This window comes from Anomalospiza imberbis, chromosome 5, assembly GCF_031753505.1.
Source record: "Anomalospiza imberbis isolate Cuckoo-Finch-1a 21T00152 chromosome 5, ASM3175350v1, whole genome shotgun sequence".
Lineage (NCBI taxonomy): Eukaryota > Metazoa > Chordata > Aves > Passeriformes > Viduidae > Anomalospiza > Anomalospiza imberbis.
Window position 1 is genome coordinate 72,082,309 of NC_089685.1, and position 25,783 is coordinate 72,108,091.

General features: G+C 41.9%; 1 protein-coding gene across 1 annotated transcript in view; it reads right to left on the bottom strand.

Annotated features, from left to right (window-relative positions):
* The window catches only part of CALD1 (caldesmon 1), a 311,531-nt gene that overhangs the window by 105,770 nt on the left and 179,978 nt on the right, over positions 1 to 25,783 (bottom strand). The gene's annotated exons all lie outside the window — the stretch shown is intronic.

Sequence of the window (25,783 nt, forward strand, 5' to 3'; positions counted from 1 at the left end):
TTAGGGCATACAAAATAGATTCCATGGGTCATCTGTGTATTTGGAAATGCTTCTTAAACCACCATTAAATAAGGTATCAGCGCTGGGCAAAATTCTCAGGTCTGGAAAAACTCAGGCCACATATCTGAGGGATCACATAAAACTCTCTTTTTATCTGATGACAAAAGGAATTATTTATCCCACAAAAATATCCTCAAAATTTGATGAAAAAAATAATTTAATCAGATAGTGATTTAATAATCCCAGTTACGGCCACTTCCTCGCTATCCTGGAAAATCCAGAATTAAGACACTTCTAGGCCAATATGGGAAAACACTGACCTTTTCCCAGTTCTTGGCTTGGCTTTCTGGTCCTCCAGAGAGCAGAGGTATTTTATTGTGGCCTGCTTTTTCTGGAGAAGAACTTCCTAACACCTCTCACATCTTCTTCCCCCTAAGGATTCCTAGGATTCCTACCCTCACTCTGCTCAGCTGCAGCAGCAAATCAATCCCTGCTCCTCACTCTTTAGAATTTCCATCACATTTAAGTTGTTTCAAAGAAATGCTGAATGTACAGTGAAATGTGTTTACTCACGTTTGGTGGAGGCATTATCTAGATTAAGGATTTTTGCTTCCCATCTACCCCAGCAATATTATCCATGGCTTACCAGCTAATATTTGCAGTGAAAAATGATGTGGAAGGAGCTGATCTTTCCAGCTGATGACCAAATGGTAATTTGTCAAAACACCTGCATGCTGGACAAAGAGAAGGTGGAGAGGGATATTCAGGTAGCATTTCCTGGCTAAAAAATCTGGAATTTCCTTTTTCTTGTCACTTCAGGCAGCACTGGCCCCCACTGCCCCACCAGTGCCATGCTCAGCTGAGACACGAGTGAACTTGAAAACAGAGCTCAGCAAACCCCAGCAATTCACTGGAAGACACTCCAGGGAATTTACAGACAATGTATGGCAACAAATCTTGTTTTCTTGCTAAGAGCAAAGCTTAACTATTCCTTCCCAGCATTTTGTCCCCTAAAGCATAACCATGCATGGCTACAGACACTGATGCAAGCTAATCCAAAGCAGTTTGGAAAAATAAGGGAATAAAGAAAGGGATAAGAGCAGTGATTTTTGACTGCTTTCTTTCAACATCTGTTTCACAGATTCTTTTTCTTCTCAGTGCTTTTAAACTTTGTTACCTATGAAGAAGGTTTTATATAGGTGAGCTCAAATTCAATAGGAGAGCAGAAGGGAAACACTGCATTGAGGAACTGGCTATTACCAGATAGATTTCAATAAGTCAGGTCACCATCATTTTATAAAAGGTGCTGTTACCCTCAATATTTGGAATTTAGATCTGTTTGCTTTGATTACTGGAAGCTGGCCTCTGACCAAACACATTTTAGAAGCAATTTCTTTTTTTTTTTTTTTTTTCTCTACATGAGCAGCAAGATCAGGAGGTATAACCAAGGTCAGCTGCAGGTAATGCAAAGGGCAGTCACCTGTTGGGGACAGCAGCATGGACATGGCTCTGATGCCCACTTTGTCTCAATAAAAATTGTATTTTAGCTGGACAACACAGAAAACTGCCTGAAAGGTAGTAGAATTTTGTCTCATGTGGCACTACATCCTGATAAAACCAGTATAAATTCAGACAGTCTCTCTGCAATCACTGGTCATCTGATCCAAGTTTTTTGGAACTTAAATCTGTGTTATTATTCATACTCTCCTTGCAGAGCAAGAAATTGCTGCAGGTATTTCAGAGCACAAGAATCCAGCCACAGAAGGGACAGAAGTGTTTCAGGGACACGGTTTCAAGCAACAGATCTACCCAACAAAGCCAGAATGCTGAATGCTGATAGCTCTGCACTGAAGAGGTTTCTATTCATTCCTTTTCTATTAAGCAAGACTCCTTTTGTTCCAAATAAAAACCATTTGTTGCCCTGGTTGTATAACACGACTGGAGAATGCAGTGAGCTTTGCCTTTCTCCATTTACAAATTAGTTGTTATGTTCAGCCTTATTCCTAGCCAAGGACAGTAGCACACCTTAAGGCAACAAATAAGGGAAGTTAATCAGGGAGTGTAACATTTAAATCTGCTTTACAAGGCAAGGGAAAGTCAAGGCAGAGGCACACAACGACTCTCCTGCTGTCATCAGACTTTCCAAGGCAGGCAGCATGCTCCATCCCTGTCCTTTGTCTCCAATTTTGCCCAGAATTCCACCCCCTGCCCTGGTCTCCACACCTGAGCTTCAGGCAGAAGTGAGGACGAGGAGTTACACTCAGAGAATACAGCTCAAGTCAGGGGGAAGCGCCGAGAGGAAGGGGAGAGCTCTGTGCGCTGCTTCAGGTGATTGATGTGTTGTAAACAAAGTTTCCAGAAGTCCTAACTCTGGGTAGGCACACGGGTGTTAAGAGCAGCAAACAGGGAGACCACTTTCATGACTCATTTTCTGTCTGCCTTGATGGCAAAGCTCTGTTGTGTTTTCAAAGATGCAAAGCGTCCTCACAGATAGGAGGGAGTGTATTCAGGGAAAAATCTACAGATAAAAGAAGAATTGTTTTTAAAATCCTGAAGATATCAGAATGTCGAGATTTAACTTCTTTTTTTATACTGGGAAATCTAATAAGAAGGGAAGGAATTGAAAACAAGGGACCATATCCTACTTAGAAACTGAAAGAATTGAAATATATTTTTTATATATTCCCTCCTTTTAATCCCAATACAAGGGTCACACTGACAATTCTGTTCCTGAAAAATCTCTTTCAAGCGCAACTCCTCAGCTTATAGTCAAATTCTAAAGCAAGACCAGGCAAAGATTTAAAGAAATCCGAACTATCAAATCTTTCTTTTTTTAAAGATCAGAATCCCTAATTATTTTTCTATTACAATGCAGATAAAACTGTCAAAATGAGCAAAGGAAGGAATGAGAGAAGAGGAAGAGGCAAAAACATAAGCACATTCCCCCTGCCACTGGAAAGCTGACTGTGCTCTGAGAAGTAAGGAGGCTGCACATGAATGCCAGAAGATTGTTGGGATTAGGCTTTATCACAACACTTCCAGAAACAGCCCCTCAAAGTGTGCATCTGGGTCAAGATGTCACAGGAAATCACAGCATTCATCTGGAATGAAGTGTTCAAGTGAGAAGCCGAGCAAATTGCAGCTTCCAACTGCTCCACACCATGGTTTTGAGACTTAACCCAACGTTTTTTGCTCAAATTTGAATTCCCGTGTTACATTTGCTTAGAACTCAATCACTGTCCTTCGTTCTTGTTAACAAGTAGCTGCCTCTCAATGTTTTCTCTGTATTTTGGTGACTAATTTGTTTTGAATGTTCCCTCAATACCCAAGTATTTCATGGAAAAGTGAGTTTCTGCAAATTTCCTGTGAGAGGTCCCCAGAGTCAAAAGCTCTCTTGTCACAGCACCATCACAGAAGCTCCTCCACTGAATGTTTCAATGCCATTCTGTTTGGTCTTAACAGACAATAAACATCTTGAAATCATTCAAATTCCCACAAAACATGCAGTTCCCAAGCAGTCTTCCCTGAAGTATTCATACAGAGTGCAGCAACACCACTGCTGCCTGACGCCCAGAGGTTCAGGCCATTATCTCCCTCATCAAAGCCTATGTTTCATCTGAAGGTAACAACATCCTTCAATTTTACATTCTGCTTAAAGATGGATTCTGGGCAGACACTGCTGAAAAACAGGATTAAGAAGCAGAAGGTCAAAGAGCAGAGCAAACTACAGCATCCTACACCCTGCAAACTAAAGAGCAGCACAGGAATACTAAAGCAGCATTCTGTGCTTATTGTCACAGCAACTGCAAAAAGCAAATCCTGGCCTGGTCTAAACCACAGAGGTTTAACACGGACATCCAGCAGAACTGAAGTACAGATGATAAAGGTGATGGCTCAGATAAGACAATGAACAAATCAATCTCCCTTCAGAATCTCTCTATTTACAGCACATAAGATAAACTTTGAGGACAACAGAGCAAAGTGACCCAGGGAGTTCCTTGCCCAGCAGAGTAAATTTTTTTTCTCACATTCACTCCCCTGTCCCCAGAGCATAACAGCAACTTCTTCTCTGTAAGTTTGGAGTTTTCTTTGCAGCTGCAGAGATAAGGAGGATAAAGATTTCACACCCTTTTCAGAAAAGAGAACGATTTTCTTTGCATTTTTCTTTTAGGAAAAATACAAGCATGCACACACACATTGTAAATTGCATGTGAACTAAATAAAGAAACTGTTCAAATGGTTCTTGTTAGGAAAGCCAAATATAACAAATGCTGAAAGCCTCTGTAGCTAGAGGAGATAAAATGCATTGTAAACCATTGAGACAATAATAAGGAAGTCACAATATTTTGTATAAATTGCCACTTAGAAACAACTCTAACAACTCTTATATCTTATATAAGTAATCTACTGGGAAGGTAAAAAATGCAAGAAAATGGTAAAAAAAAAAAAAAAAAAAACCCAAAAAAACCACAAAGTAAAAAAACAAAAACATGGAAATACTAATAAACAGCATGCTATCACGATGCACGATGAGTGAATGGATTAGCAGCAGTAATCCTTAAGACTGGGAAAAGAAACTTATTTTTTCCCTCACAAAGTCCTCTCCTGACATTTCACTTGTCCATCAGATAAACTGATTTGCAGCATTCCCTCATTCATCTGAGTCTGCTGAATGACCTATCAACAGAGTAATACTCCCAAAGAGCAGACACCAAAGGAGTAGTGCTGAGCAATTTCCCAGATAAATGGCTTTTCATGACTTCCAGGTAACAGTGTCACAACTGAGGCACCTTTGAGTAATGACCTTGAGCAATCTCAAGTTGCTGCAGGAACTCAGAACCACAGAGATTGGATGCTAGGAAAAACTTCTTCACAGAAAAGGGTATCAAACACTGGAACAGGCTGCCCAGGAAAGCAGCTGATTTCACCATCCCTGGAGGTAATTAAAATAGCACATGTGCCATCTGGGGACATGGCTAGTGGTGGGCTTGACAGTAAAAGCTGGCCTCAATGACCTAAAACGGTCCCGTGATTCTACGGGAATAGAAAGAGCAGATTGCCAAGTGAAAGCCAGATGAGAAATGCATTGCTCAGAGTTTCGCTAGAAGAGTAAATGCAATGTCACTTTTTGAGAGCAAAGGACGGAATAAAGTGAGGTGATGAGAGTGAAGAAGAAAGAAAATTGATATGGCAGTTTCACCCTCAGGAGAACAAAGGCAGGTTGTAAAGATAAGTAAACGTATCATCCGTGAATAAAGTGGGTTTTTATGTGCTATAAACCACTCAACATACACGTATTTCTGGAGTCCAGTAGCAAAATGAACTGCAGCACCATGAATTGTAGCTTTTAAGCTCATCTTTGGTATTTTTGCAACAAGGGACCAAGAGAGGTCTGACTAGGACCAGCGTGATCACTTTCTACAGAACATTTCCTCATTGTCATTACAGTTTTGCCCTTTGCAGCTCGCCAGTGAGAGCTCATTCTGCTGCAGAGTGCTTGCTTAGCATCACACCTGCAGGAACACTTAGGGCATGTTCCTGGAAGGGCAGATGCAGAATCTGGGAATGCCAAAAGTGCTTCTCTGTGGGGTATTTGCTGTTGCAGAGTAGCAGATGTGGACAGACAAGTTCTCTGTGGTTTTTCTCAGGCATGTTTTGGGTGTGTTATGAAGGCTGCTTTGCTTGTAATCAGGTTAATGCAGACAGGGATTCGTAGGAAGTCAAGCGCAAATGCTGGTTCTGGGCAGGTTTCTTTCAATAGTAAATTCTCTAGTAGATTTGTGAATGCTTAATGGATTTCCATATAAGGACCAGAGAAAAATGGTGTTTAATGGCTGTAAGACTACACGGACTTCATAATGAAGTACTTCCTCATAAAGTTCAAGCAGCTCTCTCAAAAGCATGCTTCTCCCTCTGGAAAAGTATTCCTTATGGGGAAAAATCACCTTCAGATTAGAGTTTGATGACTCTTCTACAGATGCAGGTTTATCTGAGCCTCAACTATGACTTGATACCTCTCATTATGGCTGATGAATTTAATAGCAGCAGTTGCACCAGCTGCAATTCTTCTTTATAGGTAGTTATCTATACTTATTCTTGACAAAAATCCCCATTCTTCAGCACAGAGATAAGATCAGAAATGCTCCTTTCTTCTTTGGCCTGAGGAAGAGGTTCCAGGGCATTACAGCAAATTAATCCTGCAGTTTTAGAAGGGATTTAAAATCAAAGTGCCAGTGAGAGGCACACCCATGTGAAGGCGGAGAGAAGGGATTTAAACAGAACCTGCTAGATTTTAAAGCACTGATTAGCTCAGTAACAGGCAACTCTAAACCCTGCATGCACTCCTGCAGAGTTCCAGGAGAGAAGAGCATAAGTATTTTCAAGAAACTATAGTTTAAGGAGTTTAATGCTTTGGTTTCTCATCTCAAAGGCTCACAGGCACAGGCATCATGCAGAGTGAGCTTCAAGCCTTGGTGTCTAAGTATAAACAGCTACCAGATTTGAATCCTTTGCTTGAGTATAGAATCATTTTCACTACCAGCATTCAATCTCAAAATAGATTATTAACAACTGAGCTAGGAGTAGATTTTGTCCCATAATTAAAGTTCATTGAGTGCTATACCCAACTGCCTCTTATGGAAACCATGACAGACCCAGACTTGACTGTTGGTGCCACTGCTCCAGCAATCACTACTATGTATTTTAGATTTAAATGTCATTCTGCTGATAACTCTAGAGCGGTTTATTTCCAAGTTGCTCTCCTACAGCTGCATGCCACCTCTCAGCTAGCAATAGTTACACAGAAACTGGATCCCAGCTGGCAAGACCAAGATGACCCTTCCAGCCAAGGTTGAACAGGGTTCAGTGAAGATGTGGATCCTATTACTAAAAGTATCTGTGTTTGCAAATTTAGAAAATTTGGTCCAAAGGAAAGGAAGTGCTCTTATGCAGATAATATGAGTCCAAGCTATCATTTACAGATAGAAGAACTTACCTAACACTCATCAAGCTGTGCAGCAGCTATGTCCACAATCATGTTGCTGAGATTTGCCAGTTATTAGTTCCAGTTCCTGTTTCCCCCATGCTCCTAATCTTTGCTACCCTTCTGCTTATCAAAACTGTAACAAATCAGATTATAATATTTATTAAGACATCTCTCTAAAACACAAAAAACTTTACAGAACCAGCTCACCTTGTGGTTGCATATAGGCTGGTGGAAATAGTTGAACAAAGAATTTGAATTTCAGGGGTGTCAGTTTTACCTATGATGATAGACAGGTAAGCCAAAAGCCACCATGTAACATACTTGTCTAAATCTTCACCTTTTTTTTTTTTTTTTTTTAAACTAGAAAACAGCTACAAGCTTTTTTTTACCCATGGCTACTTGTCCTGTTCCTGACTCTACAGTCTTCCTCATGCTGTCAGTGATCAATTTGGTGGTCTTCCCACAAAGATTTTTATCTTATATCTGACCTGGTCTTCCCCAGAATCTATCACTTTATGGCATGGCAAAAGCCATAAGCAGTGGCATGGAAAAAGCAGTGAGGGGCCAGCACAGCACACTCAGCCTATGGATTTGCAATAGTATCTCTTCTTGCCACACAAAGGGAATTTTTTCTCCCCCAAGGGTCCTCAGATCTCAGACCACCAGCACTAAGACCCAAGGCAGCCAGTTCACAAGCCCACAAGTATCATAGTCACTACCAGAAAACACAGTTTGAGGCAAATTTTCCATTTGCAGTGTTTGACTTGCATTCATTGCCACCAACATGAGGTGAAGGAAGTTGGCTTATCAGGCCTTTGTTGAAGAACCGGCAGATTCTCCTGCCTGCTTAACAAAAGCTAAACTGTGCTTGATCTCCTTAGTAACCATAGCAAACAAATATGCTCAGAAAGGAGGAGACAATCTACTATCATGGAATCAAGTTCAGTTTATTTCTAAATAAACTGTCGACACATTTTAATGCTAACCAAGTCACAGCTGGGCAATAGCAGCTATAAATCTATATCCTGGTGCTGTACAGTGCCATTCCCACTGAGCGGTCTGCACCCATGGCAAGATGCATGCAAGCAACAGCCCTTCCCCGATGAGCCTGCCCCCCATTTTCAGAGGAAGACCTGTGCTTTTCTTTTCCAGTATAGTTCCTCTGAAAAAGAAGCTGAAGTTGCAAACTGCAGCCCTTCCTGAAGGGACCTGGAGTCACTCAGTTGGGGCACAAGCCATACAAATTCTTTTCAGCATGTGCACATTTTGAGAAGTTATATTTGAGGAAGCAGAATCAGTTTTATAACTTTTATCTTCTGGTACTTTCCTCCAAGTGGTGGTCTCTTACCTCCCATTTATTTTCACTTCTGCCAGTGAAACATCTTCTCACAAGTCCAAGATAAATAAAGAAGCCAAGTCACATACAGAAGATGACATTTTTCAAAAAACATCCACACTCACATCCAGCTAAAAGCCAAGCTCTGTCCCCAACTAAAGGGAAATAAATTGAGAAAAGACCATTTCCCAAAGTTACCAAGTTTTGTTCTGGCTGCAGCTTTTCAACGTCATAGCTACATCAGATAGTCCCAGACCAGTACTACACAGGCCACTGAACCAAAGCTTTATGAAAACACAGCTTAGAAACACAAACTATTCCTACAGGTTCAGTGAAACTAACTCCAAACTCTTGATGCATCAGTCTGATGTTTTTGCTTAGTTTCTAACTACTAGTTCAGTTTATATACCCATCCCAATGACCGACATCCGACTGACAGTTCATAGAGGCAATAAAAATTAAGTTACCACTTGTTCTAAGAGAAATTGGGATCTCTTTGTAGACTTCATGGCTTAGAGAGAAGCATTTCACTGTGTCTGAGTCCAATTAATACCTCTGACTCTTCAATTAGCAGCAACATGTCAATCAGGTGACTTCACCTGGAAATCAACATTTTGATAGTTAACATCTGTGAAAGAAGGACTTTAAATCCAGGTGGTTACTGTTGATCCTTCATTAGGGTAGTTGAAAGAGGGGTAGGGAAGACAGAAGAAAAAAAAATAAAATAAAAACAAAAACTCTGGAACAAGTTTTAAGTCTGACTTGAGTGTTCTTCCAGAATGAAAACCCAACCTGATGCTAAGTCTGTCCTGCTTACTTGCAAATGGGCCATATCACAGCTTTATGTACCCTGGGGAAATCCTGCTGCCTTTTTTTTCTGTTCCTCAATAAAAAAGTAGATATAATAGTACTGATTTGACTTGTGAGCTTAAAGATAAAAGTATTTCTAAATGTAGACAAGCTCTTCAGCTTTGATCACAGACTTCAGGGCAAAATGTTAAAGCTTTTAGTTGGAGCCAAGAGCACTAGAAGCCAGGTGGCAAAAAAAAAAAAACCCAAAAAACAAAAAAACAAAAAAAAAAACAAAAAAAAAAAAACCAAAAAAAAAACCACCAAAAAACCCCACAAGACAAAACTCTAATGGCATCTCAAATGGCCAAACTTTAAACATCTAATCAGCTTCTCCTCCTACTCTGAAAGTGAAAGAACTTGTTTTTTTGAACTATTTTTGTTTAGAAATGAAGAAACAAAGAAGAGGAGGAATAGACAGGGGAAAGATCTCAGCTCTGGCACTCTTTGTAAGTGACATCCTCCCATCATCCCTGTTGATTCAAGTGGATGTGCATGGTGATATGACACAGAAGAAAGCAGGGTTTTGGAAGGGGCTGTACACCACAGCTCAACAATCCACCAGCCCACGCAGCTGGAGTACAATAAGGAATTAATCAGCCCACTTAAGTCTCCTGAGGAGCACAACAACCCTCTCTCCTTGTGCACAGACACTTCCACATGGCCCTGTGATTAACACAAAAACATACATTTACATACAGATGTAACCACGTGCCCCTGTGATTAACACACAAAACATACATTTACATACAAATGTAACCACGTGCCCCTATGATTAACACACAACACAACACATACATTTACATACAAATGTAACCACGTGCCCCTGTGATTAACACACAACACATACATTTACATACAGATGTAACCACGAGCCCCTGTGATTAACACACAACACATACATTTACATACAGATGTAACCACGAGCCCCTGTGATTAACACACAAAACATACATTTACATACAAATGTAACCACGTGCCCCTATGATTAACACACAACACAACACATACATTTACATACAAATGTAACCACGTGCCCCTGTGATTAACACACAACACATACATTTACATACAGATGTAACCACGAGCCCCTGTGATTAACACACAACACATACATTTACATACAGATGTAACCACGAGCCCCTGTGATTAACACACAACACATACATTTACATACAAATGTAACCACGTGCCCCTGTGATTAACACACAACACATACATTTACATACAAATGTAACCACGTGCCCCTGTGATTAACACACAACACATACATTTACATACAGATGTAACCACGTGCCCCTGTGATTAACACACAACACATACATTTACATAGAAAACTAAAGGAGCACAAATGTGTCCCTGCTGTTCCACAATCCAGAGCCTGCCATCCTGCGAGGGGCACAGGGAGCTGGGTGCAGTCCAGCACACACAGTAAGTGCTGTGCAAATGCAAATTAGGTGCTTACTTAAATGTTCCCCTCTCTGGCCTTTCATCCAGGTTTTGGTGGGAGAAAATCGCTGTGCATGCAATGGTGGCTGAAGTGAACTGAAGCAGCTCCGATTCCCTGGTGCTCCTTCTGTATCCAAGCTCCTTAGCTGGGGCTTGCACGCTGAATCTCACTCGTGTTCCTGGCCTCTGAAACACTCTTATTTGCCATGATTTTGCCATAGGTGTCTAATGAAAATCACCTCAGACCCATTAAAGTTTTAAAGTGCCTCTCTACCTGTCTCCACGCTGATAGCCTTTGAACCAAAGCTCAGACACCTTCCTCTTTTAGGCCAAACCCAGTGCTCAAGTCACACTGCCAGTCCCTGTTTGTGAAAAGGACCATAATTGATGGCACCCTTCCAGTCTGGGCTGGATCAATGCCTGATTCACCCCAAACACACAAATCCTCCTCCTCCTCTGCTCCCACATCTGGAGATATTGGACAATAGACCTTAACTCAGCAAGATATCCACAGAAAAGGGGAAGGTGTTGCCTGGATTCCCCACAGTCACCCAGCTGCCAGGATGAGTTTTGGTGGCACTCCTTGCCCCCAGGCTCCTCTTGAAGGTGAGGCACCAGATCCAGGTCCTGCAGAGGTTCCTGCCCTCCCCATCACCACCTCTGGTAGCCCCAAAACTCCACCAAGAGTCACCACTGATGGCAGAGTGCCTCAGGAGAGAGGGCACTGTGCATCAAAATGCATTCAGAGATATTCTGGCAAAAAACAGAGCACCTTTGACATGGGTCTCCCAAAATCTGGTATCAAACATAGTGAAAAGCAATCATTGTTACACACAACTTTATGTATAAGTTCAAGAGGCACATAATGTTAGAGAGAGATATTTTTAGGGGATGGTTTAATGCTTCTCAATAACTTTTTTACTCTTGGTTAGAAAAGTTACCATTGACCTTCAGAACAAATAAAAATACGCATCTGATCCCTGTGTGAATTGAAAAAATAGCTTGAAATCTGAAGGGGTTCTGGGCAAAAGACTCAACACCTCTGTGGAAAAGAAAAACAGCCTAGGTCTGAAGTCCTGTTTCCTTTCTCCTGCCTGATTCCCCAGTAAATTACTTCAAAGAATGGGAGCTTCATTTTTCCTCACTCAAAGTCACACCTGTTCCTGAAGGAGTGCCTTTATTCCCATTGGCCATTTGAAAAGTCAGAATGTACTGCACTGCCTAAAAATTATCTATACTTGCAGCTTAAGAAAACAGGTTTTGAAATAGATCTAAATTAGGTTTAACAATCTCTCACACATCCCAGCCTGAAGGAGCACCCTAGCAACAACCCTTAGCATTTTGCAAACATTTGCTATTAATTATGGGTTCTTAGAACAATAACACACAGCTCCATGCTTTACAGAAAGAGGCCAAAAGCAGCCTCAAAAGTAAGCCTTAGCCTTTAATTTAAACCAGTGCCATACAAATTCTCAAATATACATTGCAAAGGCTTGCTCTGATTAATGGCTCCAAAAACTTGTAAAAGCTCAGCTGTCAAGCATTAAAATGTAGGCAGAGAAAAAGCTCATGTAGAGCAGCTAAATAAAAATCCTTTGAAACAGCTTTTCCCTGCACCTTAAGCAATGGCAGCACAACAGAGCAGCCCACGGGAGAGCTCCCAAGAGCTGTAGGGCGTGCTCGGTGCTGGCTCAAGGGCTCCCAGACATGCCTCCAGCCAGTTAATCAGACCCTGTGACCGATCAGGCCAGGCTGCCCCATCAACCCCCACCCCTGATCTCCCAGCCAGCCCTCCGTGGCTCATCCATTCGCATCACCAGGCACTGCCCAGAGGCTCCCCTGTTACTGCCTGAGCTCCTTTCAGCCTTCAGGTGCTCCTCTGCTTCCCTTGACCCTAAGCAGGAGACAGAGAGAAGGGGACACAGAAGCAGCATTATCCTCTCCAGGTCCCTCTTGTTTTTATTCTCAGATCATCTTGCCTCAACAAGTGGCCAAGCAGTGTCCAGCCCATCTGCTCCAGGTGACACCACATGGGCAAGACGGTGTTTAGAGGTTCTTCCAACCTTAACCCTTCTCTGATTCACATTAGTTGGGCTTAAGAGAGAAATTTGCCACAGAAAGCTCAGCCATAAGCCCTGTGAAGATGTACTGACAGAAACCCCTTTAGCAAGAGGCTCTGGAAGATGCAACATCTGCTCAGGTCAAACCTGGCTCTTAAGAGAAAATAACATCTGATGGGGTTGCTCCTTGCTGAGAAAATAAGGGGTCAATTTTTGTGGTTATTTTTTGTTTTCTTCTCACTTTATTCAACATTTAACTGTTAACATTCACTATTTAACAACTCCTGGGTAATTTTTAGTCAAACAAATTTGTGGCCACAGCCTCTGTGATACATTTTCAATTTTCTCTACAAAGGGGTAAGGAAGGTGTTACGAAACTGTTCAGTTTGTCTTTAAAGCAAGAACTGCATTGGCTCAGAAACTTCAAAAGCAGAATGCCAGAAGAGAGTAAACACAATAGATTACTGGCATTGACTACCACATATCCCAATGATTTAAATGATGGCAGAATTACTTTTACTCATAGAAATTGACAATATGAGAAAAATCAAGGAATAAAAAGAGCTTTATTGTTTGCTGAAGCTGGAGTTCGGTGGATTTCAGCATCACAGGCTTTCTAGTTCCCTGTGTGTGGAGGACCAGAAAGGAAAAGGAAAACAGCAGGATGATTTTAGCATGTAATATATTGGGAATGTCCCTTCAGTGGACCAGCTACTTTGTCCTGTGAGACTGAAGCCTGTTCATACTCTGCAAAACTGTTCCTACAACAGACAAAACTGTCCCCGAGTTTCCCTGGATCTGACAGCTGATTTACCACCAGACATCCACCATGTCTCACAAAATTCCAATCTGTCCATGCTGCCTGACAAATCACATCATGGTATGCTGTGGAAAGGAGGGATTAAAGCCTTTTTTTCCCACCCCAAAGTACTGTGTGGGACAGCACTCCCCTGGCTACTTTACAAACTTACTGGTAATCCACTGTCTGTGTGAAGGAGGAGCTGGAGGCCTCCTAGAGACACAGGTTTGAGATCCCCATACAGAAAAGCCCTGGGGCTTTTCCAGTGTTTCATCAAAACACCAAACCTGCGGCTGCATTGTCCTGTTGTGTCTTATGATTGTATTTGGAGGATTTGGGCAGAGGCAAAGCAAAGAAAAAAACACTGCTGTATCTGATCTTCCCCCAGACATAAGAAAACCCAAGCAACAGTCATTGGATCTGAGTCTTCTGGAAGTTTGGGAAAAGCTAAACTCCAAGTGCTGCAGTTCTGGACAGTCCTCACCTAAAACTGCATTATATTGGATTCTCAGAGGTCTGGGTTATGATGACATCACATAGATATTGAATTAAAAACTGCTGGGTTTGAAAAATTTGATAGTGATGGCAAAATAATGCTTTTTTTTTTTTTCCCTTGTGCTTCAGGGAGAAAAATGCATTCCAACAAAAGTAGGCTTCTACCCAAAGGCATCTCAAGATTCCACTAAATTATGGGTTTGATTTATGAAACAGAAGAGTGTGTTTTTAAATGGCAAGAATTTTTGCTTCCACAATATGTCACAAAACCAGAATATAAGTTATACAACAAAACTCTCTTGCTGAATTGTTTGGAAAGGGCAGGTATGTGTAATTCTTTGAAAAATGCTGGTGATAAACTTCTTGCATTATTACCCTTGTGACAGACAGAAAACTGGCCTTTTAAATGAAAATTTTAATAAATTTCAGCAGTATCATTAGACAAAGGCTGAGATGACACAGCTGCTACAACATTGAACAATCCAACTAGAAATATGAAAGGGGACAAAGTCTGCCATCAGATCTGAAATCAATGATAAACACATCTTTTTCCAATGCATTATTTAAAACATACCTGGTGGTGCTAATTTTTGAAGATATCCTAGTAATTGTTTTAAATTTTGCCTTTGAGGGGCTAAAACAACAGCAGAGCTTCTGTTACCCAGTCTGCTCTGCTGCTCACCCACATGGCAACTTGGGATTCACAAAGAACTCTTTGTACACCTCTGACATCCCTCATCCTCTGGGTTTGAGAAGATATTGCTTCCAAAACAGTCCTGGTCAATATTCCAGCTGTGAGGCTTCCTGTTATTTGTGGCTCTTTGCACATCTCTCCCAGCACTTCCAGGGGCTTTTCCTAATGAACCCAGCCCCAGCCTCAATCCCAGCAGCAAGCACTAGCCTGTGTTTTCCTGGTATGATTCATGCCTGGCTGGTTTGCAGATGACATTAAGACTGGAGCTACAGACCACAATACTGAAGCCAACTGCGAAGCAGGCAGGTGCCATTAAAGCAGTGGGAGCATGAGTCAATGAAGAGGGATGGGACACTCCTGGATGCAACACCCCCTAGGAGGGAATAAAAATAAACAGCCCACAATGGATGCCAGATAAAAGCAAGCAAAAGGCACTGAATTATTTAGAGGGAATGGTTTCCTAGCTGCTTTCCTTCTTACTCTCCTCAGTTTTGCGGCTGTTCAATCCCAGAGGTAATGGACTCCTATTGCAGCAATGCAGCAGGTAAGAGAGGTAAGAGAGGTTCTTCTCTTTGAAACAATTAATTGCTCTTTTCTCTTGCAAGCCAGGGCTTAGGGTGCAAATCAGGGCTCGTGTGTTTTCTGGGTCAAGTACTAGCATTCAGTCTCTCCCAAGCTACAGACAAGGTTACATTTCACCCCCTTGCACTAATGGGGTGGTATTGTGTTAGAAGCATGAGAAGAGCATGAATGAGCAGCACCTGGTACCTATTGCTGGGTCTAATTACCACCCATTACCATGTCCTAATTGCCTTTTCTTACAAAGAGTTTATACCTGAAGTGGGGCCAGCAGATGACTCATGTCATATGGCACGTCCCCAAGCTTCTGAACATCCCAAATTCTACTGTTTTAATTAAAAAGCTGTTGTGATAATTGTTTTACAACTCTGTGGGAGCTCAGCTCTAAAGCAAGGCTCTCTCTCCTAGTTTTGATGTCCACACAGCAGCCACATTCCCAAGAATTGCGTGGCATTCATGTGTGCATCAGAGTTGGACAGAAGTCCAACACCAGCAGTCAGCAATTGAGATAAGCAAGAAAAAATAAGCAAGAAAAGCTAAGTCCAAACTAGCCCTTGGACCTTGGTAGAAATGCACAGAAGAGCACTTTTTCTCTGCTTCCTTTGGACTGTATATGCTATTCCATATTTTCCACTGGTTTGACATTGCTGGAAATACCTACCTGGCTTGGCGAGCAGTTGAAGTCTGCAGGTAGATAAAGATCCTTGGTATTGTCAGGCCAATGCATCAAAACTTACATTTTTTTATTTACTGGGAGAAAGTTACCTGTAAATAAATGTCTTTTGGTCAGAATTTTTCCCTCAGTAACATATATTTGTTCAGAGTGAGACCTTTAACAAAAAATAGATTTCCACAATATTTTCTTCCCCTGGTGTAAGAAGAGGAATATTTTTCCAGCATTCTTAAAATGGAAGCAAATGGCCTGGCTACAAAGTTTTCTGCAGCAAAGGTTTTAGTCTTACTAACTGGAGTATTTTGAAATTTCTTTTACATAGCAATGATAGGATAAAAGGAAATGTCTCAATATTATTAATTTACGTGACCTTACTGTAGTGAAGTTATTGTGTGAAGTTATCTCAATGTTTTGCTTAAATCTAAAATTTTTTAAAAAAGGAAACCTGGGTTTGGGGTTTTTTTTCTACCTGTTGGAAAATTTAAGTTATCTGTACTTTGAGTGATTTATATGAAGTGATTTTGTCAAGGCAGGGAGACCATGGAGGTCTGTATCCGTGGGGGATTTCCAGATTCCAGAAGCAGCCTGGGACCTACCAACTCACAGACACTAGAATTTTAGAACTGCTTAGAGCCCTTAGTTAAAAGAGAGAGCAAACAAGGCTTATAAATACTTACTTATTTCTTTATTTCTATTTTTGGCCCCCTTACCTGCTTCCACCTTTTTGTGCTACTATTTACTATGTATTTCCCCCTGTGGAGCTCCTCGGCTTATTTCAAACATGCTTTTCTTCATACATCACAAATATTTAAACGATTTGCCATATCAGATTCCTTAATAAACAATCCATCACCAGTGCTTAGTGTTACTTTGATAAGTGAATTTCAAATAAATGGCAATATGAAAAACTTACAGGTAAAATGAATCTTGTGTAGATTTCCTCCCAGGCCCAGCTGCAGCTGCAAAGCTGGATTGGTTCTCCTGTGAGGAGCCACACCAAGCCATAAATCTGCAGCATTCCCAGGTGGGTCACAGGGAACAGAAGCACTTTGTTGACATGAGCACGAGGCTTCCATTAGCTTCAGTCCCACGACTCAGAGATGCCATCTTCCAGGATCTCTGACAACTTTTTCTGAGCTGTAGGAAGACACAAAGGAAAACTGAATATAAAAGTCAAAGGTTTCCAAATATAAGTGAGGTGAACACGCTTGAGTGCTTTTGCAAAACAGCAGGGCAGGCAAACACAAAAAATGACCTTTTCAGGGTATCCCCTATGGATGCCAGATTTTTCTTCTCTGCATTTTCCTTATATGCTGTAGTCAGACTGAAGAATAAGGCAAGATGGATTATACGGGAACTTTTTGGTGTTAACTCCTCGTGCCTCTTTGTCTCCAGCAAACCCAGAGGTAACGGGACACCAGGGGGAGATCAAATAGCCATCAGTCTGAGAAAATGCACCTAAAACACAAAGGGATGATGAAACATGGGAATGTCAGCGCAGATTCAGAGTTTGGTGCTCAGGCAACAGAGTGGGGGAGCAGCGGGGGTCATGCCTCACTCCTTGGTCACTGTTCTCCAAGGAGCTCCAGGCAAAGGGGCTGCTCTGTGGGGAATCTGGCAGGATCAGTAAGGCTGCAGGCACATGCAAAAGCTTGACCCCACAGACCCCACTGTAAGAGGGAGCTCTTGGAGACAGTTTTGTCACAGCCACCCTCTGTGCAAAAGCATTGAATTCCACCAGCTCCCAGGAAGAAATGACCCAGCTGAAGGGATTCCAGAGGAAATAACAGCGGCCAGACAGCTATATATAAAGTATGTAATGGCAAAATTAAAAGCAATATCTGAGAACGGATTGCCAGAGGTGTGTATTGCCACATCCTCGCAGAGGCAAGAGAGTTAAGAGAAGCCATGCAAAATAAATCTCTGTCCTGACAGTACAGCAAAGGACTTCAAAGCAGAACTGGCAACACACAGAGTGGGTACAAAAGGAACTAAAAATAAAAGAAAGGTTGAAAGTGGTAGAAAAGTTTGAAATTTAAAAAGGGGAGAATGCACTGGACAACAATGCAACCCTGGAAAAAACAGTTGAATTTAGGTCTCTGAGTGATGTGGATGAAGAATTATCTTACAAAGCCCTGTACCACAGACTCGATGAAAAACAAGGTCCCATCTTTGTATTTTCTCAGGATCCCTCTGGGTTTGGGAAATAAAGTTGATCTGTGACAGGTGTGGAAAAAAAAAAAAAAAAAGCACAATCTTCCTCATTTCAACAAAAAGCCATTAGACAGGAGGACCTGCTACACACCATGGTCCCTATTTAGTGTGAGGAACTGTTAGTGCATTTGGGGGTTTTGTTGTGTTGAGTGTGGTTTTTGTTGTTTTGATTTTTTAAATGGTGACTTTTTAAACAAAAAAACCTATAAAACCACAAATTTTAATGGCCAAAGGGAAGTAAGTAAATATATTTAAATAAGGTTAAATAGAGGAATTGAGCTTGATAGATTCCACAAAAAAATCAAACTCATGGGATCTTCCTGTGAAAAGGAAAAACTGTTTAATGGCTTTATAGAGTCAAGCAAATTAGAAATTTGCTGAGTTATGCCTCTCTTGAACCAGCACTTCCCTTCTCTCACCCCTTGCTCACTAATGGCAAAATGTTTAAAACTGTGGTAAACTGAGACAGAACTGAGCAGAGTGTTGTCATTCCTGCAAAATGCAACCATAAATTCAAATTCTCTAAACAAGTCATAACAGAGCCACTAACACAAAGTACAAATCATAAAACGAGTGAGGATAAAAACATCTGCAAATGTCTTGGTGTGCTGCAATGCCTCTCCAAGCGTTCAGGCCAGACTGAGTAGTGCTAACATCCATTTAGAGCCGTGTCAAACTGCTGAACACACATCCCAGACCTCACCTGCCAGGAATCCAAGGGAAGGCAGCTTCCAGCTTGGGTGCTGGAACATTGTTATGTTCTATTCTGGCTCCCATAAACATCAAGCCCTCAAGTAACTACTTTACCACACACTTAATCCCCACGTAAAGTAATGAAGCTAACAGTGCAACAGCTACAAACGACCACTTTAACCAGCCGCAGGCAGCTGAGGGCCAGAATGGTGGGAGAAATCCAAGCAGAACTGACTAGTGCCAACAAAACTCTTTACAGTTGGAAAGGTCTCTGATATTAATTTCAGGATTTCAGAACAGCTTGCCTAAAAGCCCTGGATGTTTGATCCAGAAGCTGGTGCAGTGTATCCTGGAAAGAACATCCAACAGCATTTACATGATCAACAGGTGCGTATAGAGCACAATTTGGCTAAAACCCATAGAGACCTGAACACCAGATAAAGATTTTTATGGGATTATCAAATTGAATTTTCACCTCGCTTGTCTACTGCTTTTTCCAAGAGAAAGAAGACTCCAACTACTGCAGCATTATTTTTTTTCCTCTAGTATGGATCCATCATCATGCCCACACTTTTCCCCTGCTCCCTGTTCCATGTTTCCTCTGGGGCTTAAGCATCTGACATGCTTTTATAAGTCCATCTCTAGTCTGATATTTAGTTGTGGAGTTCATTGTTTAGAAATAACCACCAAACTCCATTTTGTGATGACCAAGTTTTTTTGTTTGGTTGTCTTTTCATTGGGATTTTTTCTTTTGGTGAGTTTGTTGTTGTTTTTTTTTGGGTGGTTTTGTTTGTTTTGGTTTTTTGTTTTGTTTTGGGTTGTTTTGTTTGGTTTGTTTTTTTGGTTTTTTGTTGGTTTTTTTACATCTAATTCATCCTTTTGCTTAGAAGAGTCAAATAAGTGCAAATGTCTTTCTTGGAATCACAACTACATTCCCCAAAATAAAATATATTTCAGAGCACCCAAGATGCTTTCCTGTGACACATATAAAGGGTTGAGATACCAAGTACTGGTTTGAAGATGAGAATTCTGAGGGGCCTTCTCCTAGTTTGTCTATCTCATTTCAACTTTACTTTTTCATTTTTCTCCCTTGTAAGAGGAGAAAACACAGTTCCAGCTTCAGGGTTGATGTGATTAGGAATGTTAATAGGGTCCAGCCTAACTACAGAGGTAAAGCCTGAGTTTGTATGCCATGCTGAGGATGTCAGGCAGCAGTTTTACATTCAGGACAAATGTATTCATATCTGCAACCACTAACTAGGACTATCCTGAGCCATTTGCCCCAGTGAATATATCACAAATTCATTTCATTACATAGATAATGCCTCGTGCCTTCAAAACAGAGGTAAACCACAATCCATGGCTGAAAAATACATGGTGGTAGTAGTGGGTTTGGAGGGGAAGCTCATTGGTTTGCATTAGGAGATGCATTATTAAATTAGCATCCCTAGCAATGCAAGAGAAGCAGTTCAGTACACTGGGCAGATTTGTAAACCATTTTACTGCATTTGAAACCTAATCTTCACATCTGCTGTGCTGTACACATTAGCTGTGAGATAAAGCATTGGAATAGCCATTACAGAGAGCTTGTGCCAAAAGCAGGTTCTGCTGCCTGCAGAACCATAGCACCACATCCATGCCTGCTCCTTCCCCTCTGGAAAGCTCATCCTGCACTCGGTGGAGCAGTTTCCAGATGTCATTGCCATCAGTTCAGTTGTTACTCCCCCCGCTCCTCCAGCCTGGCCCTGGCTGAATGGTGCTTTTTTAATATTGTCAGAGGATTTCTTGTGCTTCCAAAGGATGCACACCCCACAGGCTCCCTGCAGAACTGCTGTTCCCAGAGATGTTCAGTAGTATTGATGCCTTATCAAGGCTGACCTAGAACAGAGGCTGAACAGAGTTACAGAATAAAGCAGGGATTTATTCAAAGGATCTCCTCCATGGATCCACCTTGGGCAGCACCAGAGCCCAGCCAGGGCTGCACCCAAGATGAACCCAAATGGTCCCAAAATGCACGAGCGCTCCCGGGGGCTCTCACTGTGATCAGCTCTGCTCCATGGGCACATTGCAGTTCATTGTCCCATTCCAGCTTTAGCCCATGCAGTCCCATCCTGCTTGTTTTTCTCTCTCCAGCCCACGTTGTTTGTGCTCTTGGGCCTGAGATTTGGATCATTTGTCCTTGGTGCCCAGCTGGAGCAGGAATTGTTTTGTCTCCCTGCTCTGTGCAGAGAGCTCACCATCCCCTAATGTGAAGCTGAGAGTTACACACTAAAGCAGCACAGAATGTGAAAAATAGAAAAGGTGAAACCTAAGGCATCAGTATAGAAACATATGAATCTTCACCCTGTACAGCACTGGCCTGGTCACTTCACTCAGCAATTTCAGCTCAGCTGAATTCACACCATTTTCCTCTGCTGCCATGGGTGATGGGATGGGGAGGACTTGTGGCAGTGCAGCACAGAAGCCCACCATGTTCCACTGAGGGAAAGAAAGATCAGCTTTTCAGCCTTGTGGGGGCTTCTGAGAGCAGCAGCAAGGTTAAAACAAAATCCTGTGATTTTAAACAACAAAGCTCAGTTAAAATGTGCATTTGAGTAGAATTTGGGGTGACCATCCATAAAGAGGGTCAGACACACCACTGCAGCAATCCACACGGATGTGTGCAGCTCCCAGACTTATCAAATGGTGACAGTCCACCTCTCCTCACCCTTCTTTTAACTGCCAATTCCCATTGTCAGAGGGGCACAGCCAAAAAGTTACTTCAAGTCCTAAGACTGCATTGAAAAGTCAGGTTTCTATGTACCAGAATAACTTTTTAAACACTTGGGACAGACCCAAGTCTAAGAAGTCTGTTGCTTTATTTACCTCACCCCTGTGGAATTCTGAAGTCTACCAAGGTTATTTAGAGACAAATATTCATTTTTCTATTGTTCAGCATTTTTGCAATCCAAGCATTCTCTTGTAGTATCCCACCTTCCAAAATCCTAAGTGCTATACTCGCAGTTAGATTTCTTGACAAACACAACCATGTAATTTTGTGGTGGCAGTTATTCCAAAGTATTTTAAGGACCGGGAAATGTGGGAACAATATAAAATAAATAGCATATCACAGAATAATAATAATAATAACATGAATCACACAGCACATTTTTTTAATGTTAGCAGTGTGTAAATGATCCAGTTTAAAGTTTAGCTGAGGCTGCTGCAATCTCTTCATTTTAACTGATCTGGGGTGCCACCAAAAATAACATGTCCTGACTGTAAGTCAAGGTGAGACAACTTATGTACAGCCTTAGATCTTATTCCTGTCCATGATTCTCCTTTTCTGCTTTTCATCCCCTGCCCTTTTGGATCCTGGGTGTTTGTTCTGGCCAAGGAAAAGTTGTCTTTTCCCACCAGGCTGCACTACTTGGGTGGGGACTGCAGTGTCCTTGCCAAGTAGCCTGAAGTCTGGGGGTTTGCTCCAAGTGCACCACAGCTTTCCAAGGGAACATCACCTCACCATCAAGCTATTTCCAGAATCCTGTAATAGCAGAAGATAAAGGTTTCTCACACAACTTCTTCAGCTTCTAAATATGATTTGAAACAAGATGATTTCATTCCAGAAGCCAAACCATCTCAATTTAGAATATTCTCAGCAATTATACATTCAGTCACTTGTTTTAAACTTAAGCTTGTTAAAAACAAGGCAACTTAAAATATCACTATTTGGAGTTGGTGGATGAACAAACACATCAGGAAAAGAGGAAATGTTCCTAACACTTGCTTAAAGAACATTTGTCTTTGCACCATGGCTGGAAGTACAACACAGAACTGTAATCTGTAATGATAAAAAAAGGTTACAGTCTTGCAAGATGCTCTTCCATACTTCTGATTTTGTGAAACCCCTGCTCTAGGACTCACCTGCTTCCTTTCTTAATGCACTGCTGGACAGGGATTGACATCCCCCTACTTCATCTTCACTACTTCCCCACATGAGCTCAGACCAAAACCAAACCCTGGCTCCTGGCAGCCCTTAGAGGTATCATCTTCTGCGCATTTTGAGAATCAGAACACCTGCAAAAGATAACCGAGGGACACTTAAATCATGAGACAAGGAGGTGAAAGAAACCTTCAGCTACTTCACCTCACAGGCGTGTCTGATACCAACCATAATATCTCTTAAGTGATGCTCAAGGAAAAAGTCAGAGATGCTTGAAATCATAGACTTTTCCTAAAGTTAACCCTGCAACTTTTAGTTAAATATTCAGCCTTAATGTTGACCTTGTTCAGGTCCTTGGTCTCCATTACTAGGAGGACTTGGCTTTCTTTCACCTAATGACTTGCAAATAGACACTACAAGCTGAAGAAAACCCATCAGATATCAGAAGATTAAACGAAAAATACAATAATTGTCTATTTTATACTCTCTTCCTCTTGTTGCTGTGATGATGTTTTACTGGTAACCTTTTACCAGTAGAGAAATTAAAAAGAGATTGTGGCAGGACCTCAGCTGGGGAAGAAAGGGAGAGAAATGTCACTCAAAGCAAGAGCTTTGAGTGGAGGAGCTTCCTCTGACACCAAGGAACACAATCCATGCTGGAGGAATTTCAACTGATCCTATTGCTCCTGCAAACACGAGGGGACTTGATGAATGGAGCCGGAGCTCAGCACCCAGGATTTATTTTTTAGCATCATAATATGTCAGATGAAAAGGACAGGCAGACTCTGGTACCTATTTCAGTGCCAAATGTGATAGGCAAGCTGAGTAAACAGGGTCAGACCAGGCATTTCTGGAGATAAAGACTCCTCACCCTACACTTGTGTATAGTGCAAGAGTGGGGTTGATCCAGAGCTGCTCTGGCTGCCTTCCAGAGAAAAACCTCCCACATCTGCTCTTCCCACACCCTTCATGAATCCAACAGGCTGCTTCACAAAACTCCCATCACAAAACCCATCTTCTCAGTAAAACACGCGCAAAATTCACCAAGTACTCACAGAATCTGCGACATCTCTTCATTGTTCCTGCCTCCAGTGTTAGGACAAGTTATTTTTTCCATACTCTTTACTTTTCTCTGAGTGAGACAGAGAGGCCCAGATGAACACTGAATGTCCTTTGAACTGGGAGGTGGAGGGAGAATTTAATTTTTAAGAAAGTATTAAAATCATTACAGAGATATTTTATTTGCTCTTTGAGGTTCCACAGGATATTTGTAGAACAAGATAAAGATACAGGAAAGCAAGCTAAATTTGCTTAGATGTTTATTCTAATTAGTGAACATAGTGGGATAAACAGCACATGTAACAAATATCTGAACATCATAAAATTGCAAATCTGAAGTATATAGGAAAAATACCTTAACTGTTGTCTTTTTAATGTTGCCTCATTTTCTGGGTCTACTTCCAACATGAGCTCTGAGTTACTTATACAAGGCAGTCATACATTACTAAAGTATCCTTTGTTATGTTTTTTACTGTTCTGTAAACCCAAAGCAAGAAAATCTTTTTGTTCCAGCTGAGAGCTGCATTTAAACTTTTCACAGCTGAGCACAATGTCATGGGCTCATATTTCTCCAGAACCAAAAGAAGGATCTAGTAACACCTGCAGCTCTTCATGGAGCAAATCAAAACACGAAGAGCACAGATGGAGATGCTTCTCTGTACATCCACAGCACTAAACAAATTCGAGCCTGTTTTGGTTGGCTCAGTGCTCTTGAAATAAGAAGCTGCTCTAAATTCAGATCTCAAGTTACAGACAAGCATTCAAAGATGCTCAGACTGTGACGAAGTTTAATTTCTGCAGGGAAGTTAAGATGGGAAATAGGGTTTCTGGAAAGAAAGGAAGTCATGAATGCTGAACTAAAGATGTGAGTTGGGGACAGCAAGAAAGGAACCTTAAACCCAGCATCATGATGGATTGCCAGTCTGGATTACACATCCAGGGTATCTGAAATGCTGCACAGTATCAGGGACATGGGAGAAACCAAACCAAAGGGCTGGGGGATGAATCCTGCTGCAATGTGAGCATGGAAAAACTGGAAAACAGGCTCCCAGGAAGGTGTGGGATCATTTTGAGCTTTACAAAGAACCTAAGTACTCCAAACTAGTTACTGCAAGGCAACTTCCTGATAAGAATGAGTACCCCACTACGTTTTTGGAAGGATTTATCCCTTTGCCAAGCGAGGTACACACAGGTGCAGGAAGGGAATTCAGATGATCAAAGTCCAGCTGTGCAGACTTAGTTAACTAGACCCGACCTGACAGCAACCAGCTTGCACAGGTTTTTATCCACAGGACAGGGCTCAGCCACCCACCCTGAGGTGAATCACCACGGGGGAGGGAGCTCTCATGGCGCTTTTGCCTGCCAGAGCAGGCTGTATGGGTGGTGAGGTGCACCATGGAGAGGTGCCAAAGCACTTGCACCGTCATGTCCCATTAAACCGAGCAGTAATTGGGTGGCACCAGCAGCATTAGAAGCCAGGGTGTGCAGGACCTTTTGTTTTCCTTTCCAGGGACAGGAGCCAGCTCCCATCCCCGTCAGTGTAGCTGTCAGCTGCAGAAACCCAGAATTATAGCTGGCTTAAAATAAACCCCCTCCTCTCAGGAGCTGGTGCAACATCATTCCCCACTCAAAAGCTGTTCAGCAGCTTTGGGAAAAGAGCAAGGCCTATTTGCATCAACTTTCAGAATGCCGTTTATACAATGCTTCACCAGCCTTTTTGAGAGAAAGGACAGCAGCTATGGAAGTTCTGGTGGTGTTTTGCAGCATGCATCAGGTTTGGGAATGAGCATAAGGGAAAGCTCCTCTTTCAGGAACTCTCTCCTTCCTTTCTGCCACGGTGACCATGTCAGCTGAAATCAAATTAGAGAGGTGTGAGCCAGCTCCCACAGGGGGGGATGCTCACATCTTATGATGATGATGGGCAGTTGCAGAGCTAAAGTACACCTACAAAATCAGAAAGAAGGTTCATGCAGCAG